Genomic DNA, 19,928 nt, shown 5'->3' with positions numbered 1-19,928 from the left:
AGCTTTCGTGTGGGCGCAATCGCTGGACGTTTCGAATTTGGCAGCCGGGCTCTGCCGGAGAGAGATACACAGTGTTGCCCCTTTACGAAGCAAAGCTTTTGGGGAAAGCGAATGTCTGTGTGGCAGCGAATGCAGTTCCAAGGGACAGTGAAAACCAGCTACAGCATTCCGTGCTGGCAGCTTTCGTGTGGGCGCAATCGCTGGACGTTTCGAATTTGGCAGCCGGGCTCTGCCGGAGAGAGATACAGAGTGTTGCCCCTTTACCAAGCAAAGCTTTTGGGGAAAGCGAATGTCTGTGTGGCAGCGAATGCAGTTCCAAGGAACAGTGAAAACCAGCTACAGCATTCCGTGCTGGCAGCTTTCGTGTGGGCGCAATCGCTGGACGTTTCGAATTTGGCAGCCGGGCTCTGCGAGAGAGAGATACACAGTGTTGCCCCTTTACCAAGCCAAGCTTTTGGGGAAAGCGAATGTCTGTGTGGCAGCGAATGCAGTTCCAAGGGACAGTGAAAACCAGCTACAGCATTCCGTGCTGGCAGCTTTCGTGTGGGCGCAATCGCTGGACGTTTCGAATTTGGCAGCCGGGCTCTGCGAGAGAGAGATACACAGTGTTGCCCGTTTACCAAGCAAAGCTTTTGGGGAAAGCGAATGTCTGTGTGGCAGCGAATGCAGTTCCAAGGGACAGTGAAAACCAGCTACAGCATTCCGTGCTGGCAGCTTTTGTGTGGGCGCAATGGCTGGACGTTTCGAATTTGGCAGCCGGGCTCTGCGAGAGAGAGATACACAGTGTTGCCCCTTACGAACCAAAGCTTTTGGGGAAAGCGAATGTCTGTGTGGCAGCGAATGCAGTTCCAAGGGACAGTGAAAACCAGCTACAGCATTCCGTGCTGGCAGCTTTCGTGTGGGCGCAATCGCTGGACGTTTCGAATTTGGCAGCCGGGCTCTCCGAGAGAGAGATACACAGTGTTGCCCCTTTACGAACCAAAGCTTTTGGGGAAAGCGAATGTCTGTGTGGCAGCGAATGCAGTTCCAAGGGACAGTGAAAACCAGCTACAGCATTCCGTGCTGGCAGCTTTCGTGTGGGCGCAATCGCTGGACGTTTCGAATTTGGCAGCCGGGCTCTGCGAGAGAGAGATACACTGTGTTGCCCCTTTACGAAGCAAAGCTTTTGGGGAAAGCGAATGTCTGTGTGGCAGCGAATGCAGTTCCAAGGGACAGTGAAAACCAGCTACAGCATTCCGTGCTGGCAGCTTTCGTGTGGGCGCAATCGCTGGACGTTTCGAATTTGGCAGCCGGGCTCTGCGAGAGAGAGATACACAGTGTTGCCCGTTTACGAAGCAAAGCTTTGGGGAAAGCGAATGTCTGTGTGGCAGCGAATGCAGTTCCAAGGGACAGTGAAAACCAGCTACAGCATTCCGTGCTGGCAGCTTTCGTGTGGGCGCAATGGCTGGACGTTTCGAATTTGGCAGCCGGGCTCTCCGAGAGAGAGATACACAGTGTTGCCCCTTACGAAGCAAAGCTTTTGGGGAAAGCGAATGTCTGTGTGGCAGCGAATGCAGTTCCAAGGGACAGTGAAAACCAGCTACAGCATTCCGTGCTGGCAGCTTTCGTGTGGGCGCAATCGCTGGACGTTTCGAATTTGGCAGCCGGGCTCTCCGAGAGATATACAGAGTGTTGCCCCTTTACGAAGCAAAGCTTTTGGGGAAAGCGAATGTCTGTGTGGCAGCGAATGCAGTTCCAAGGGACAGTGAAAACCAGCTACAGCATTCCGTGCTGGCAGCTTTCGTGTGGGCGCAATGGCTGGACGTTTCGAATTTGGCAGCCGGGCTCTGCGAGAGAGAGATACAGAGTGTTGCCCCTTTACGAACCAAAGCTTTTGGGGAAAGCGAATGTCTGTGTGGCAGCGAATGCAGTTCCAAGGGACAGTGAAAACCAGCTACAGCATTCCGTGCTGGCAGCTTTCGTGTGGGCGCAATCGCTGGACGTTTCGAATTTGGCAGCCGGGCTCTCCGAGAGAGAGATACAGAGTGTTGCCCCTTTACGAAGCAAAGCTTTTGGGGAAAGCGAATGTCTGTGTGGCAGCGAATGCAGTTCCAAGGGACAGTGAAAACCAGCTACAGCATTCCGTGCTGGCAGCTTTCGTGTGGGCGCAATCGCTGGACGTTTCGAATTTGGCAGCCGGGCTCTCCGAGAGATATACAGAGTGTTGCCCCTTTACGAAGCAAAGCTTTTGGGGAAAGCGAATGTCTGTGTGGCAGCGAATGCAGTTCCAAGGGACAGTGAAAACCAGCTACAGCATTCCGTGCTGGCAGCTTTCGTGTGGGCGCAATCGCTGGACGTTTCGAATTTGGCAGCCGGGCTCTCCGAGAGAGAGATACACAGTGTTGCCCCTTTACGAACCAAAGCTTTTGGGGAAAGCGAATGTCTGTGTGGCAGCGAATGCAGTTCCAAGGGACAGTGAAAACCAGCTACAGCATTCCGTGCTGGCAGCTTTTGTGTGGGCGCAATGGCTGGACGTTTCGAATTTGGCAGCCGGGCTCTGCGAGAGAGAGATACACAGTGTTGCCCCTTACGAACCAAAGCTTTTGGGGAAAGCGAATGTCTGTGTGGCAGCGAATGCAGTTCCAAGGGACAGTGAAAACCAGCTACAGCATTCCGTGCTGGCAGCTTTCGTGTGGGCGCAATCGCTGGACGTTTCGAATTTGGCAGCCGGGCTCTGCGAGAGAGAGATACAGAGTGTTGCCCCTTTACGAACCAAAGCTTTTGGGGAAAGCGAATGTCTGTGTGGCAGCGAATGCAGTTCCAAGGGACAGTGAAAACCAGCTACAGCATTCCGTGCTGGCAGCTTTCGTGTGGGCGCAATGGCTGGACGTTTCGAATTTGGCAGCCGGGCTCTCCGAGAGAGAGATACACAGTGTTGCCCCTTTACGAACCAAAGCTTTTGGGGAAAGCGAATGTCTGTGTGGCAGCGAATGCAGTTCCAAGGGACAGTGAAAACCAGCTACAGCATTCCGTGCTGGCAGCTTTCGTGTGGGCGCAATCGCTGGACGTTTCGAATTTGGCAGCCGGGCTCTGCGAGAGAGAGATACACTGTGTTGCCCCTTTACGAAGCAAAGCTTTTGGGGAAAGCGAATGTCTGTGTGGCAGCGAATGCAGTTCCAAGGGACAGTGAAAACCAGCTACAGCATTCCGTGCTGGCAGCTTTCGTGTGGGCGCAATCGCTGGACGTTTCGAATTTGGCAGCCGGGCTCTGCGAGAGAGAGATACACAGTGTTGCCCGTTTACGAAGCAAAGCTTTGGGGAAAGCGAATGTCTGTGTGGCAGCGAATGCAGTTCCAAGGGACAGTGAAAACCAGCTACAGCATTCCGTGCTGGCAGCTTTCGTGTGGGCGCAATGGCTGGACGTTTCGAATTTGGCAGCCGGGCTCTCCGAGAGAGAGATACACAGTGTTGCCCCTTACGAAGCAAAGCTTTTGGGGAAAGCGAATGTCTGTGTGGCAGCGAATGCAGTTCCAAGGGACAGTGAAAACCAGCTACAGCATTCCGTGCTGGCAGCTTTCGTGTGGGCGCAATCGCTGGACGTTTCGAATTTGGCAGCCGGGCTCTCCGAGAGATATACAGAGTGTTGCCCCTTTACGAAGCAAAGCTTTTGGGGAAAGCGAATGTCTGTGTGGCAGCGAATGCAGTTCCAAGGGACAGTGAAAACCAGCTACAGCATTCCGTGCTGGCAGCTTTCGTGTGGGCGCAATGGCTGGACGTTTCGAATTTGGCAGCCGGGCTCTGCGAGAGAGAGATACAGAGTGTTGCCCCTTTACGAACCAAAGCTTTTGGGGAAAGCGAATGTCTGTGTGGCAGCGAATGCAGTTCCAAGGGACAGTGAAAACCAGCTACAGCATTCCGTGCTGGCAGCTTTCGTGTGGGCGCAATCGCTGGACGTTTCGAATTTGGCAGCCGGGCTCTCCGAGAGAGAGATACAGAGTGTTGCCCCTTTACGAAGCAAAGCTTTTGGGGAAAGCGAATGTCTGTGTGGCAGCGAATGCAGTTCCAAGGGACAGTGAAAACCAGCTACAGCATTCCGTGCTGGCAGCTTTCGTGTGGGCGCAATCGCTGGACGTTTCGAATTTGGCAGCCGGGCTCTCCGAGAGATATACAGAGTGTTGCCCCTTTACGAAGCAAAGCTTTTGGGGAAAGCGAATGTCTGTGTGGCAGCGAATGCAGTTCCAAGGGACAGTGAAAACCAGCTACAGCATTCCGTGCTGGCAGCTTTCGTGTGGGCGCAATCGCTGGACGTTTCGAATTTGGCAGCCGGGCTCTCCGAGAGAGAGATACACAGTGTTGCCCCTTTACGAACCAAAGCTTTTGGGGAAAGCGAATGTCTGTGTGGCAGCGAATGCAGTTCCAAGGGACAGTGAAAACCAGCTACAGCATTCCGTGCTGGCAGCTTTCGTGTGGGCGCAATGGCTGGACGTTTCGAATTTGGCAGCCGGGCTCTCCAAGAGATATACAGAGTGTTGCCCCTTTACGAAGCAAAGCTTTTGGGGAAAGCGAATGTCTGTGTGGCAGCGAATGCAGTTCCAAGGGACAGTGAAAACCAGCTACAGCATTCCGTGCTGGCAGCTTTCGTGTGGGCGCAATCGCTGGACGTTTCGAATTTGGCAGCCGGGCTCTGCCGGAGAGAGATACAGAGTGTTGCCCCTTTACCAAGCAAAGCTTTTGGGGAAAGCGAATGTCTGTGTGGCAGCGAATGCAGTTCCAAGGGACAGTGAAAACCAGCTACAGCATTCCGTGCTGGCAGCTTTCGTGTGGGCGCAATCGCTGGACGTTTCGAATTTGGCAGCCGGGCTCTGCGAGAGAGAGATACACAGTGTTGCCCCTTTACGAAGCAAAGCTTTTGGGGAAAGCGAATGTCTGTGTGGCAGCGAATGCAGTTCCAAGGGACAGTGAAAACCAGCTACAGCATTCCGTGCTGGCAGCTTTCGTGTGGGCGCAATGGCTGGACGTTTCGAATTTGGCAGCCGGGCTCTGCGAGAGAGAGATACACAGTGTTGCCCCTTTATGAACCAAAGCTTTTGGGGAAAGCGAATGTCTGTGTGGCAGCGAATGCAGTTCCAAGGGACAGTGAAAACCAGCTACAGCATTCCGTGCTGGCAGCTTTCGTGTGGGCGCAATCGCTGGACGTTTCGAATTTGGCAGCCGGGCTCTGCCGGAGAGAGATACAGAGTGTTGCCCCTTTACCAAGCAAAGCTTTTGGGGAAAGCGAATGTCTGTGTGGCAGCGAATGCAGTTCCAAGGGACAGTGAAAACCAGCTACAGCATTCCGTGCTGGCAGCTTTCGTGTGGGCGCAATCGCTGGACGTTTCGAATTTGGCAGCCGGGCTCTGCGAGAGAGAGATACACAGTGTTGCCCCTTTACGAAGCAAAGCTTTTGGGGAAAGCGAATGTCTGTGTGGCAGCGAATGCAGTTCCAAGGGACAGTGAAAACCAGCTACAGCATTCCGTGCTGGCAGCTTTCGTGTGGGCGCAATGGCTGGACGTTTCGAATTTGGCAGCCGGGCTCTCCGAGAGAGAGATACACAGTGTTGCCCCTTTATGAACCAAAGCTTTTGGGGAAAGCGAATGTCTGTGTGGCAGCGAATGCAGTTCCAAGGGACAGTGAAAACCAGCTACAGCATTCCGTGCTGGCAGCTTTCGTGTGGGCGCAATCGCTGGACGTTTCGAATTTGGCAGCCGGGCTCTCCGAGAGAGAGATACACAGTGTTGCCCCTTACGAACCAAAGCTTTTGGGGAAAGCGAATGTCTGTGTGGCAGCGAATGCAGTTCCAAGGGACAGTGAAAACCAGCTACAGCATTCCGTGCTGGCAGTTTTCGTGTGGGCGCAATGGCTGGACGTTTCGAATTTGGCAGCCGGGCTCTGCGAGAGAGAGATACACAGTGTTGCCCCTTACGAACCAAAGCTTTTGGGGAAAGCGAATGTCTGTGTGGCAGCGAATGCAGTTCCAAGGGACAGTGAAAACCAGCTACAGCATTCCGTGCTGGCAGCTTTCGTGTGGGCGCAATGGCTGGACGTTTCGAATTTGGCAGCCGGGCTCTGCCGGAGAGAGATACACAGTGTTGCCCCTTTACGAAGCAAAGCTTTTGGGGAAAGCGAATGTCTGTGTGGCAGCGAATGCAGTTCCAAGGGACAGTGAAAACCAGCTACAGCATTCCGTGCTGGCAGCTTTCGTGTGGGCGCAATGGCTGGACGTTTCGAATTTGGCAGCCGGGCTCTGCCGGAGAGAGATACACAGTGTTGCCCCTTTAGGAACCAAAGCTTTTGGGGAAAGCGAATGTCTGTGTGGCAGCGAATGCAGTTCCAAGGGACAGTGAAAACCAGCTACAGCATTCCGTGCTGGCAGCTTTCGTGTGGGCGCAATCGCTGGACGTTTCGAATTTGGCAGCCGGGCTCTGCCGGAGAGAGATACAGAGTGTTGCCCCTTTACCAAGCAAAGCTTTTGGGGAAAGCGAATGTCTGTGTGGCAGCGAATGCAGTTCCAAGGGACAGTGAAAACCAGCTACAGCATTCCGTGCTGGCAGCTTTCGTGTGGGCGCAATCGCTGGACGTTTCGAATTTGGCAGCCGGGCTCTGCGAGAGAGAGATACACAGTGTTGCCCCTTTACCAAGCCAAGCTTTTGGGGAAAGCGAATGTCTGTGTGGCAGCGAATGCAGTTCCAAGGGACAGTGAAAACCAGCTACAGCATTCCGTGCTGGCAGCTTTCGTGTGGGCGCAATCGCTGGACGTTTCGAATTTGGCAGCCGGGCTCTGCGAGAGAGAGATACACAGTGTTGCCCCTTTACCAAGCCAAGCTTTTGGGGAAAGCGAATGTCTGTGTGGCAGCGAATGCAGTTCCAAGGGACAGTGAAAACCAGCTACAGCATTCCGTGCTGGCAGCTTTCGTGTGGGCGCAATCGCTGGACGTTTCGAATTTGGCAGCCGGGCTCTCCGAGAGATATACAGAGTGTTGCCCCTTTACGAAGCAAAGCTTTTGGGGAAAGCGAATGTCTGTGTGGCAGCGAATGCAGTTCCAAGGGACAGTGAAAACCAGCTACAGCATTCCGTGCTGGCAGCTTTCGTGTGGGCGCAATCGCTGGACGTTTCGAATTTGGCAGCCGGGCTCTCCGAGAGAGAGATACAGAGTGTTGCCCCTTTACGAAGCAAAGCTTTTGGGGAAAGCGAATGTCTGTGTGGCAGCGAATGCAGTTCCAAGGGACAGTGAAAACCAGCTACAGCATTCCGTGCTGGCAGCTTTCGTGTGGGCGCAATCGCTGGACGTTTCGAATTTGGCAGCCGGGCTCTCCGAGAGATATACAGAGTGTTGCCCCTTTACGAAGCAAAGCTTTTGGGGAAAGCGAATGTCTGTGTGGCAGCGAATGCAGTTCCAAGGGACAGTGAAAACCAGCTACAGCATTCCGTGCTGGCAGCTTTCGTGTGGGCGCAATCGCTGGACGTTTCGAATTTGGCAGCCGGGCTCTCCGAGAGAGAGATACACAGTGTTGCCCCTTTACGAACCAAAGCTTTTGGGGAAAGCGAATGTCTGTGTGGCAGCGAATGCAGTTCCAAGGGACAGTGAAAACCAGCTACAGCATTCCGTGCTGGCAGCTTTTGTGTGGGCGCAATGGCTGGACGTTTCGAATTTGGCAGCCGGGCTCTGCGAGAGAGAGATACACAGTGTTGCCCCTTACGAACCAAAGCTTTTGGGGAAAGCGAATGTCTGTGTGGCAGCGAATGCAGTTCCAAGGGACAGTGAAAACCAGCTACAGCATTCCGTGCTGGCAGCTTTCGTGTGGGCGCAATCGCTGGACGTTTCGAATTTGGCAGCCGGGCTCTGCGAGAGAGAGATACAGAGTGTTGCCCCTTTACGAAGCAAAGCTTTTGGGGAAAGCGAATGTCTGTGTGGCAGCGAATGCAGTTCCAAGGGACAGTGAAAACCAGCTACAGCATTCCGTGCTGGCAGCTTTCGTGTGGGCGCAATGGCTGGACGTTTCGAATTTGGCAGCCGGGCTCTCCGAGAGAGAGATACACAGTGTTGCCCCTTTACGAACCAAAGCTTTTGGGGAAAGCGAATGTCTGTGTGGCAGCGAATGCAGTTCCAAGGGACAGTGAAAACCAGCTACAGCATTCCGTGCTGGCAGCTTTCGTGTGGGCGCAATCGCTGGACGTTTCGAATTTGGCAGCCGGGCTCTGCGAGAGAGAGATACACTGTGTTGCCCCTTTACGAAGCAAAGCTTTTGGGGAAAGCGAATGTCTGTGTGGCAGCGAATGCAGTTCCAAGGGACAGTGAAAACCAGCTACAGCATTCCGTGCTGGCAGCTTTCGTGTGGGCGCAATCGCTGGACGTTTCGAATTTGGCAGCCGGGCTCTGCGAGAGAGAGATACACAGTGTTGCCCGTTTACGAAGCAAAGCTTTGGGGAAAGCGAATGTCTGTGTGGCAGCGAATGCAGTTCCAAGGGACAGTGAAAACCAGCTACAGCATTCCGTGCTGGCAGCTTTCGTGTGGGCGCAATGGCTGGACGTTTCGAATTTGGCAGCCGGGCTCTCCGAGAGAGAGATACACAGTGTTGCCCCTTACGAAGCAAAGCTTTTGGGGAAAGCGAATGTCTGTGTGGCAGCGAATGCAGTTCCAAGGGACAGTGAAAACCAGCTACAGCATTCCGTGCTGGCAGCTTTCGTGTGGGCGCAATCGCTGGACGTTTCGAATTTGGCAGCCGGGCTCTCCGAGAGATATACAGAGTGTTGCCCCTTTACGAAGCAAAGCTTTTGGGGAAAGCGAATGTCTGTGTGGCAGCGAATGCAGTTCCAAGGGACAGTGAAAACCAGCTACAGCATTCCGTGCTGGCAGCTTTCGTGTGGGCGCAATGGCTGGACGTTTCGAATTTGGCAGCCGGGCTCTGCGAGAGAGAGATACAGAGTGTTGCCCCTTTACGAACCAAAGCTTTTGGGGAAAGCGAATGTCTGTGTGGCAGCGAATGCAGTTCCAAGGGACAGTGAAAACCAGCTACAGCATTCCGTGCTGGCAGCTTTCGTGTGGGCGCAATCGCTGGACGTTTCGAATTTGGCAGCCGGGCTCTCCGAGAGAGAGATACAGAGTGTTGCCCCTTTACGAAGCAAAGCTTTTGGGGAAAGCGAATGTCTGTGTGGCAGCGAATGCAGTTCCAAGGGACAGTGAAAACCAGCTACAGCATTCCGTGCTGGCAGCTTTCGTGTGGGCGCAATCGCTGGACGTTTCGAATTTGGCAGCCGGGCTCTCCGAGAGATATACAGAGTGTTGCCCCTTTACGAAGCAAAGCTTTTGGGGAAAGCGAATGTCTGTGTGGCAGCGAATGCAGTTCCAAGGGACAGTGAAAACCAGCTACAGCATTCCGTGCTGGCAGCTTTCGTGTGGGCGCAATCGCTGGACGTTTCGAATTTGGCAGCCGGGCTCTCCGAGAGAGAGATACACAGTGTTGCCCCTTTACGAACCAAAGCTTTTGGGGAAAGCGAATGTCTGTGTGGCAGCGAATGCAGTTCCAAGGGACAGTGAAAACCAGCTACAGCATTCCGTGCTGGCAGCTTTCGTGTGGGCGCAATGGCTGGACGTTTCGAATTTGGCAGCCGGGCTCTCCAAGAGATATACAGAGTGTTGCCCCTTTACGAAGCAAAGCTTTTGGGGAAAGCGAATGTCTGTGTGGCAGCGAATGCAGTTCCAAGGGACAGTGAAAACCAGCTACAGCATTCCGTGCTGGCAGCTTTCGTGTGGGCGCAATCGCTGGACGTTTCGAATTTGGCAGCCGGGCTCTGCCGGAGAGAGATACAGAGTGTTGCCCCTTTACCAAGCAAAGCTTTTGGGGAAAGCGAATGTCTGTGTGGCAGCGAATGCAGTTCCAAGGGACAGTGAAAACCAGCTACAGCATTCCGTGCTGGCAGCTTTCGTGTGGGCGCAATCGCTGGACGTTTCGAATTTGGCAGCCGGGCTCTGCGAGAGAGAGATACACAGTGTTGCCCCTTTACGAAGCAAAGCTTTTGGGGAAAGCGAATGTCTGTGTGGCAGCGAATGCAGTTCCAAGGGACAGTGAAAACCAGCTACAGCATTCCGTGCTGGCAGCTTTCGTGTGGGCGCAATGGCTGGACGTTTCGAATTTGGCAGCCGGGCTCTGCGAGAGAGAGATACACAGTGTTGCCCCTTTATGAACCAAAGCTTTTGGGGAAAGCGAATGTCTGTGTGGCAGCGAATGCAGTTCCAAGGGACAGTGAAAACCAGCTACAGCATTCCGTGCTGGCAGCTTTCGTGTGGGCGCAATCGCTGGACGTTTCGAATTTGGCAGCCGGGCTCTGCCGGAGAGAGATACAGAGTGTTGCCCCTTTACCAAGCAAAGCTTTTGGGGAAAGCGAATGTCTGTGTGGCAGCGAATGCAGTTCCAAGGGACAGTGAAAACCAGCTACAGCATTCCGTGCTGGCAGCTTTCGTGTGGGCGCAATCGCTGGACGTTTCGAATTTGGCAGCCGGGCTCTGCGAGAGAGAGATACACAGTGTTGCCCCTTTACGAAGCAAAGCTTTTGGGGAAAGCGAATGTCTGTGTGGCAGCGAATGCAGTTCCAAGGGACAGTGAAAACCAGCTACAGCATTCCGTGCTGGCAGCTTTCGTGTGGGCGCAATGGCTGGACGTTTCGAATTTGGCAGCCGGGCTCTGCGAGAGAGAGATACACAGTGTTGCCCCTTTATGAACCAAAGCTTTTGGGGAAAGCGAATGTCTGTGTGGCAGCGAATGCAGTTCCAAGGGACAGTGAAAACCAGCTACAGCATTCCGTGCTGGCAGCTTTCGTGTGGGCGCAATCGCTGGACGTTTCGAATTTGGCAGCCGGGCTCTCCGAGAGAGAGATACACAGTGTTGCCCCTTACGAACCAAAGCTTTTGGGGAAAGCGAATGTCTGTGTGGCAGCGAATGCAGTTCCAAGGGACAGTGAAAACCAGCTACAGCATTCCGTGCTGGCAGTTTTCGTGTGGGCGCAATGGCTGGACGTTTCGAATTTGGCAGCCGGGCTCTGCGAGAGAGAGATACACAGTGTTGCCCCTTACGAACCAAAGCTTTTGGGGAAAGCGAATGTCTGTGTGGCAGCGAATGCAGTTCCAAGGGACAGTGAAAACCAGCTACAGCATTCCGTGCTGGCAGCTTTCGTGTGGGCGCAATGGCTGGACGTTTCGAATTTGGCAGCCGGGCTCTGCCGGAGAGAGATACACAGTGTTGCCCCTTTACGAAGCAAAGCTTTTGGGGAAAGCGAATGTCTGTGTGGCAGCGAATGCAGTTCCAAGGGACAGTGAAAACCAGCTACAGCATTCCGTGCTGGCAGCTTTCGTGTGGGCGCAATGGCTGGACGTTTCGAATTTGGCAGCCGGGCTCTGCCGGAGAGAGATACACAGTGTTGCCCCTTTAGGAACCAAAGCTTTTGGGGAAAGCGAATGTCTGTGTGGCAGCGAATGCAGTTCCAAGGGACAGTGAAAACCAGCTACAGCATTCCGTGCTGGCAGCTTTCGTGTGGGCGCAATCGCTGGACGTTTCGAATTTGGCAGCCGGGCTCTGCCGGAGAGAGATACAGAGTGTTGCCCCTTTACCAAGCAAAGCTTTTGGGGAAAGCGAATGTCTGTGTGGCAGCGAATGCAGTTCCAAGGGACAGTGAAAACCAGCTACAGCATTCCGTGCTGGCAGCTTTCGTGTGGGCGCAATCGCTGGACGTTTCGAATTTGGCAGCCGGGCTCTGCGAGAGAGAGATACACAGTGTTGCCCCTTTACCAAGCCAAGCTTTTGGGGAAAGCGAATGTCTGTGTGGCAGCGAATGCAGTTCCAAGGGACAGTGAAAACCAGCTACAGCATTCCGTGCTGGCAGCTTTCGTGTGGGCGCAATCGCTGGACGTTTCGAATTTGGCAGCCGGGCTCTCCGAGAGAGAGATACACAGTGTTGCCCCTTTACCAAGCCAAGCTTTTGGGGAAAGCGAATGTCTGTGTGGCAGCGAATGCAGTTCCAAGGGACAGTGAAAACCAGCTACAGCATTCCGTGCTGGCAGCTTTCGTGTGGGCGCAATCGCTGGACGTTTCGAATTTGGCAGCCGGGCTCTGCGAGAGAGAGATACACAGTGTTGCCCGTTTACCAAGCAAAGCTTTTGGGGAAAGCGAATGTCTGTGTGGCAGCGAATGCAGTTCCAAGGGACAGTGAAAACCAGCTACAGCATTCCGTGCTGGCAGCTTTCGTGTGGGCGCAATCGCTGGACGTTTCGAATTTGGCAGCCGGGCTCTCCGAGAGATATACAGAGTGTTGCCCCTTTACGAAGCAAAGCTTTTGGGGAAAGCGAATGTCTGTGTGGCAGCGAATGCAGTTCCAAGGGACAGTGAAAACCAGCTACAGCATTCCGTGCTGGCAGCTTTCGTGTCGGCGCAATGGCTGTACGTTTCGAATTTGGCAGCCGGGCTCTGCGAGAGAGAGATACAGAGTGTTGCCCCTTTACGAACCAAAGCTTTTGGGGAAAGCGAATGTCTGTGTGGCAGCGAATGCAGTTCCAAGGGACAGTGAAAACCAGCTACAGCATTCCGTGCTGGCAGCTTTCGTGTGGGCGCAATCGCTGGACGTTTCGAATTTGGCAGCCGGGCTCTCCGAGAGAGATATACAGAGTGTTGCCCCTTTACGAAGCAAAGCTTTTGGGGAAAGCGAATGTCTGTGTGGCAGCGAATGCAGTTCCAAGGGACAGTGAAAACCAGCTACAGCATTCCGTGCTGGCAGCTTTCGTGTGGGCGCAATCGCTGGACGTTTCGAATTTGGCAGCCGGGCTCTCCGAGAGATATACAGAGTGTTGCCCCTTTACGAAGCAAAGCTTTTGGGGAAAGCGAATGTCTGTGTGGCAGCGAATGCAGTTCCAAGGGACAGTGAAAACCAGCTACAGCATTCCGTGCTGGCAGCTTTCGTGTGGGCGCAATGGCTGGACGTTTCGAATTTGGCAGCCGGGCTCTGCGAGAGAGAGATACACAGTGTTGCCCCTTTACGAACCAAAGCTTTTGGGGAAAGCGAATGTCTGTGTGGCAGCGAATGCAGTTCCAAGGGACAGTGAAAACCAGCTACAGCATTCCGTGCTGGCAGCTTTCGTGTGGGCGCAATGGCTGGACGTTTCGAATTTGGCAGCCGGGCTCTGCCGGAGAGAGATACACAGTGTTGCCCCTTTACGAACCAAAGCTTTTGGGGAAAGCGAATGTCTGTGTGGCAGCGAATGCAGTTCCAAGGGACAGTGAAAACCAGCTACAGCATTCCGTGCTGGCAGCTTTCGTGTGGGCGCAATCGCTGGACGTTTCGAATTTGGCAGCCGGGCTCTCCAAGAGATATACAGAGTGTTGCCCCTTTACGAAGCAAAGCTTTTGGGGAAAGCGAATGTCTGTGTGGCAGCGAATGCAGTTCCAAGGGACAGTGAAAACCAGCTACAGCATTCCGTGCTGGCAGCTTTCGTGTGGGCGCAATCGCTGGACGTTTCGAATTTGGCAGCCGGGCTCTGCGAGAGAGAGATACACAGTGTTGCCCCTTTACGAACCAAAGCTTTTGGGGAAAGCGAATGTCTGTGTGGCAGCGAATGCAGTTCCAAGGGACAGTGAAAACCAGCTACAGCATTCCGTGCTGGCAGCTTTCGTGTGGGCGCAATCGCTGGACGTTTCGAATTTGGCAGCCGGGCTCTGCGAGAGAGAGATACACAGTGTTGCCCCTTTACGAAGCAAAGCTTTTGGGGAAAGCGAATGTCTGTGTGGCAGCGAATGCAGTTCCAAGGGACAGTGAAAACCAGCTACAGCATTCCGTGCTGGCAGCTTTCGTGTGGGCGCAATGGCTGGACGTTTCGAATTTGGCAGCCGGGCTCTGCGAGAGAGAGATACACAGTGTTGCCCCTTTACGAAGCAAAGCTTTTGGGGAAAGCGAATGTCTGTGTGGCAGCGAATGCAGTTCCAAGGGACAGTGAAAACCAGCTACAGCATTCCGTGCTGGCAGCTTTCGTGTGGGCGCAATCGCTGGACGTTTCGAATTTGGCAGCCGGGCTCTGCCGGAGAGAGATACACAGTGTTGCCCCTTTAGGAACCAAAGCTTTTGGGGAAAGCGAATGTCTGTGTGGCAGCGAATGCAGTTCCAAGGGACAGTGAAAACCAGCTACAGCATTCCGTGCTGGCAGCTTTCGTGTGGGCGCAATCGCTGGACGTTTCGAATTTGGCAGCCGGGCTCTGCCGGAGAGAGATACACAGTGTTGCCCCTTTACGAAGCAAAGCTTTTGGGGAAAGCGAATGTCTGTGTGGCAGCGAATGCAGTTCCAAGGGACAGTGAAAACCAGCTACAGCATTCCGTGCTGGCAGCTTTCGTGTGGGCGCAATGGCTGGACGTTTCGAATTTGGCAGCCGGGCTCTGCCGGAGAGAGATACACAGTGTTGCCCCTTTAGGAACCAAAGCTTTTGGGGAAAGCGAATGTCTGTGTGGCAGCGAATGCAGTTCCAAGGGACAGTGAAAACCAGCTACAGCATTCCGTGCTGGCAGCTTTCGTGTGGGCGCAATCGCTGGACGTTTCGAATTTGGCAGCCGGGCTCTGCCGGAGAGAGATACAGAGTGTTGCCCCTTTACCAAGCAAAGCTTTTGGGGAAAGCGAATGTCTGTGTGGCAGCGAATGCAGTTCCAAGGGACAGTGAAAACCAGCTACAGCATTCCGTGCTGGCAGCTTTCGTGTGGGCGCAATCGCTGGACGTTTCGAATTTGGCAGCCGGGCTCTGCGAGAGAGAGATACACAGTGTTGCCCCTTTACGAAGCAAAGCTTTTGGGGAAAGCGAATGTCTGTGTGGCAGCGAATGCAGTTCCAAGGGACAGTGAAAACCAGCTACAGCATTCCGTGCTGGCAGCTTTCGTGTGGGCGCAATCGCTGGACGTTTCGAATTTGGCAGCCGGGCTCTGCGAGAGAGAGATACACAGTGTTGCCCCTTTACCAAGCCAAGCTTTTGGGGAAAGCGAATGTCTGTGTGGCAGCGAATGCAGTTCCAAGGGACAGTGAAAACCAGCTACAGCATTCCGTGCTGGCAGCTTTCGTGTGGGCGCAATCGCTGGACGTTTCGAATTTGGCAGCCGGGCTCTGCCGGAGAGAGATACACAGTGTTGCCCCTTTAGGAACCAAAGCTTTTGGGGAAAGCGAATGTCTGTGTGGCAGCGAATGCAGTTCCAAGGGACAGTGAAAACCAGCTACAGCATTCCGTGCTGGCAGCTTTCGTGTGGGCGCAATGGCTGGACGTTTCGAATTTGGCAGCCGGGCTCTGCGAGAGAGAGATACAGAGTGTTGCCCCTTTACGAACCAAAGCTTTTGGGGAAAGCGAATGTCTGTGTGGCAGCGAATGCAGTTCCAAGGGACAGTGAAAACCAGCTACAGCATTCCGTGCTGGCAGCTTTCGTGTGGGCGCAATCGCTGGACTTTTCGAATTTGGCAGCCGGGCTCTGCGAGAGAGAGATACACAGTGTTGCCCCTTTACCAAGCCAAGCTTTTGGGGAAAGCGAATGTCTGTGTGGCAGCGAATGCAGTTCCAAGGGACAGTGAAAACCAGCTACAGCATTCCGTGCTGGCAGCTTTCGTGTGGGCGCAATCGCTGGACGTTTCGAATTTGGCAGCCGGGCTCTGCGAGAGAGAGATACACAGTGTTGCCCGTTTACCAAGCAAAGCTTTTGGGGAAAGCGAATGTCTGTGTGGCAGCGAATGCAGTTCCAAGGGACAGTGAAAACCAGCTACAGCATTCCGTGCTGGCAGCTTTTGTGTGGGCGCAATGGCTGGACGTTTCGAATTTGGCAGCCGGGCTCTCCGAGAGAGAGATACACAGTGTTGCCCCTTACGAACCAAAGCTTTTGGGGAAAGCGAATGTCTGTGTGGCAGCGAATGCAGTTCCAAGGGACAGTGAAAACCAGCTACAGCATTCCGTGCTGGCAGCTTTCGTGTGGGCGCAATGGCTGGACGTTTCGAATTTGGCAGCCGGGCTCTGCGAGAGAGAGATACACAGTGTTGCCCCTTTACGAAGCAAAGCTTTTGGGGAAAGCGAATGTCTGTGTGGCAGCGAATGCAGTTCCAAGGGACAGTGAAAACCAGCTACAGCATTCCGTGCTGGCAGCTTTCGTGTGGGCGCAATGGCTGGACGTTTCGAATTTGGCAGCCGGGCTCTCCGAGAGAGAGATACACAGTGTTGCCCCTTTACGAACCAAAGCTTTTGGGGAAAGCGAATGTCTGTGTGGCAGCGAATGCAGTTCCAAGGGACAGTGAAAACCAGCTACAGCATTCCGTGCTGGCAGCTTTCGTGTGGGCGCAATCGCTGGACGTTTCGAATTTGGCAGCCGGGCTCTGCGAGAGAGAGATACACTGTGTTGCCCCTTTACGAAGCAAAGCTTTTGGGGAAAGCGAATGTCTGTGTGGCAGCGAATGCAGTTCCAAGGGACAGTGAAAACCAGCTACAGCATTCCGTGCTGGCAGCTTTCGTGTGGGCGCAATCGCTGGACGTTTCGAATTTGGCAGCCGGGCTCTGCGAGAGAGAGATACACAGTGTTGCCCCTTTACGAACCAAAGCTTTTGGGGAAAGCGAATGTCTGTGTGGCAGCGAATGCAGTTCCAAGGGACAGTGAAAACCAGCTACAGCATTCCGTGCTGGCAGCTTTCGTGTGGGCGCAATCGCTGGACGTTTCGAATTTGGCAGCCGGGCTCTGCGAGAGAGAGATACACAGTGTTGCCCCTTTACGAAGCAAAGCTTTTGGGGAAAGCGAATGTCTGTGTGGCAGCGAATGCAGTTCCAAGGGACAGTGAAAACCAGCTACAGCATTCCGTGCTGGCAGCTTTCGTGTGGGCGCAATGGCTGGACGTTTCGAATTTGGCAGCCGGGCTCTGCGAGAGAGAGATACACAGTGTTGCCCCTTTACGAAGCAAAGCTTTTGGGGAAAGCGAATGTCTGTGTGGCAGCGAATGCAGTTCCAAGGGATAGTGAAAACCAGCTACAGCATTCCGTGCTGGCAGCTTTCGTGTGGGCGCAATCGCTGGACGTTTCGAATTTGGCAGCCGGGCTCTGCCGGAGAGAGATACACAGTGTTGCCCCTTTAGGAACCAAAGCTTTTGGGGAAAGCGAATGTCTGTGTGGCAGCGAATGCAGTTCCAAGGGACAGTGAAAACCAGCTACAGCATTCCGTGCTGGCAGCTTTCGTGTGCGCGCAATGGCTGGACGTTTCGAATTTGGCAGCCGGGCTCTGCCGGAGAGAGATACACAGTGTTGCCCCTTTACGAAGCAAAGCTTTTGGGGAAAGCGAATGTCTGTGTGGCAGCGAATGCAGTTCCAAGGGACAGTGAAAACCAGCTACAGCATTCCGTGCTGGCAGCTTTCGTGTGGGCGCAATCGCTGGACGTTTCGAATTTGGCAGCCGGGCTCTGCCGGAGAGAGATACACAGTGTTGCCCCTTTAGGAACCAAAGCTTTTGGGGAAAGCGAATGTCTGTGTGGCAGCGAATGCAGTTCCAAGGGACAGTGAAAACCAGCTACAGCATTCCGTGCTGGCAGCTTTCGTGTGGGCGCAATCGCTGGACGTTTCGAATTTGGCAGCCGGGCTCTGCCGGAGAGAGATACAGAGTGTTGCCCCTTTACCAAGCAAAGCTTTTGGGGAAAGCGAATGTCTGTGTGGCAGCGAATGCAGTTCCAAGGGACAGTGAAAACCAGCTACAGCATTCCGTGCTGGCAGCTTTCGTGTGGGCGCAATCGCTGGACGTTTCGAATTTGGCAGCCGGGCTCTGCGAGAGAGAGATACACAGTGTTGCCCCTTTACGAAGCAAAGCTTTTGGGGAAAGCGAATGTCTGTGTGGCAGCGAATGCAGTTCCAAGGGACAGTGAAAACCAGCTACAGCATTCCGTGCTGGCAGCTTTCGTGTGGGCGCAATGGCTGGACGTTTCGAATTTGGCAGCCGGGCTCTCCGAGAGAGAGATACACAGTGTTGCCCCTTTACGAAGCAAAGCTTTTGGGGAAAGCGAATGTCTGTGTGGCAGCGAATGCAGTTCCAAGGGACAGTGAAAACCAGCTACAGCATTCCGTGCTGGCAGCTTTCGTGTGGGCGCAATCGCTGGACGTTTCGAATTTGGCAGCCGGGCTCTGCGAGAGAGAGATACACTGTGTTGCCCCTTTACGAAGCAAAGCTTTTGGGGAAAGCGAATGTCTGTGTGGCAGCGAATGCAGTTCCAAGGGACAGTGAAAACCAGCTACAGCATTCCGTGCTGGCAGCTTTCGTGTGGGCGCAATCGCTGGACGTTTCGAATTTGGCAGCCGGGCTCTGCGAGAGAGAGATACACAGTGTTGCCCCTTTACGAACCAAAGCTTTTGGGGAAAGCGAATGTCTGTGTGGCAGCGAATGCAGTTCCAAGGGACAGTGAAAACCAGCTACAGCATTCCGTGCTGGCAGCTTTCGTGTGGGCGCAATCGCTGGACGTTTCGAATTTGGCAGCCGGGCTCTGCGAGAGAGAGATACACAGTGTTGCCCCTTTACGAAGCAAAGCTTTTGGGGAAAGCGAATGTCTGTGTGGCAGCGAATGCAGTTCCAAGGGACAGTGAAAACCAGCTACAGCATTCCGTGCTGGCAGCTTTCGTGTGGGCGCAATGGCTGGACGTTTCGAATTTGGCAGCCGGGCTCTGCGAGAGAGAGATACACAGTGTTGCCCCTTTACGAAGCAAAGCTTTTGGGGAAAGCGAATGTCTGTGTGGCAGCGAATGCAGTTCCAAGGGACAGTGAAAACCAGCTACAGCATTCCGTGCTGGCAGCTTTCGTGTGGGCGCAATCGCTGGACGTTTCGAATTTGGCAGCCGGGCTCTGCCGGAGAGAGATACACAGTGTTGCCCCTTTAGGAACCAAAGCTTTTGGGGAAAGCGAATGTCTGTGTGGCAGCGAATGCAGTTCCAAGGGACAGTGAAAACCAGCTACAGCATTCCGTGCTGGCAGCTTTCGTGTGCGCGCAATGGCTGGACGTTTCGAATTTGGCAGCCGGGCTCTGCCGGAGAGAGATACACAGTGTTGCCCCTTTACGAAGCAAAGCTTTTGGGGAAAGCGAATGTCTGTGTGGCAGCGAATGCAGTTCCAAGGGACAGTGAAAACCAGCTACAGCATTCCGTGCTGGCAGCTTTCGTGTGGGCGCAATCGCTGGACGTTTCGAATTTGGCAGCCGGGCTCTGCCGGAGAGAGATACACAGTGTTGCCCCTTTAGGAACCAAAGCTTTTGGGGAAAGCGAATGTCTGTGTGGCAGCGAATGCAGTTCCAAGGGACAGTGAAAACCAGCTACAGCATTCCGTGCTGGCAGCTTTCGTGTGGGCGCAATCGCTGGACGTTTCGAATTTGGCAGCCGGGCTCTGCCGGAGAGAGATACAGAGTGTTGCCCCTTTACCAAGCAAAGCTTTTGGGGAAAGCGAATGTCTGTGTGGCAGCGAATGCAGTTCCAAGGGACAGTGAAAACCAGCTACAGCATTCCGTGCTGGCAGCTTTCGTGTGGGCGCAATGGCTGGACGTTTCGAATTTGGCAGCCGGGCTCTGCGAGAGAGAGATACACAGTGTTGCCCCTTTACGAAGCAAAGCTTTTGGGGAAAGCGAATGTCTGTGTGGCAGCGAATGCAGTTCCAAGGGACAGTGAAAACCAGCTACAGCATTCCGTGCTGGCAGCTTTCGTGTGGGCGCAATGGCTGGACGTTTCGAATTTGGCAGCCGGGCTCTCCGAGAGAGAGATACACAGTGTTGCCCCTTTACGAACCAAAGCTTTTGGGGAAAGCGAATGTCTGTGTGGCAGCGAATGCAGTTCCAAGGGACAGTGAAAACCAGCTACAGCATTCCGTGCTGGCAGCTTTCGTGTGGGCGCAATCGCTGGACGTTT

The sequence above is a fragment of the Mycteria americana genome, chromosome Z (assembly GCF_035582795.1).
Source record: "Mycteria americana isolate JAX WOST 10 ecotype Jacksonville Zoo and Gardens chromosome Z, USCA_MyAme_1.0, whole genome shotgun sequence".
Taxonomy (NCBI): domain Eukaryota; kingdom Metazoa; phylum Chordata; class Aves; order Ciconiiformes; family Ciconiidae; genus Mycteria; species Mycteria americana.
The sequence above is the reverse complement of the archived record's forward strand: the minus strand, read 5'-3'. Positions refer to the sequence as shown.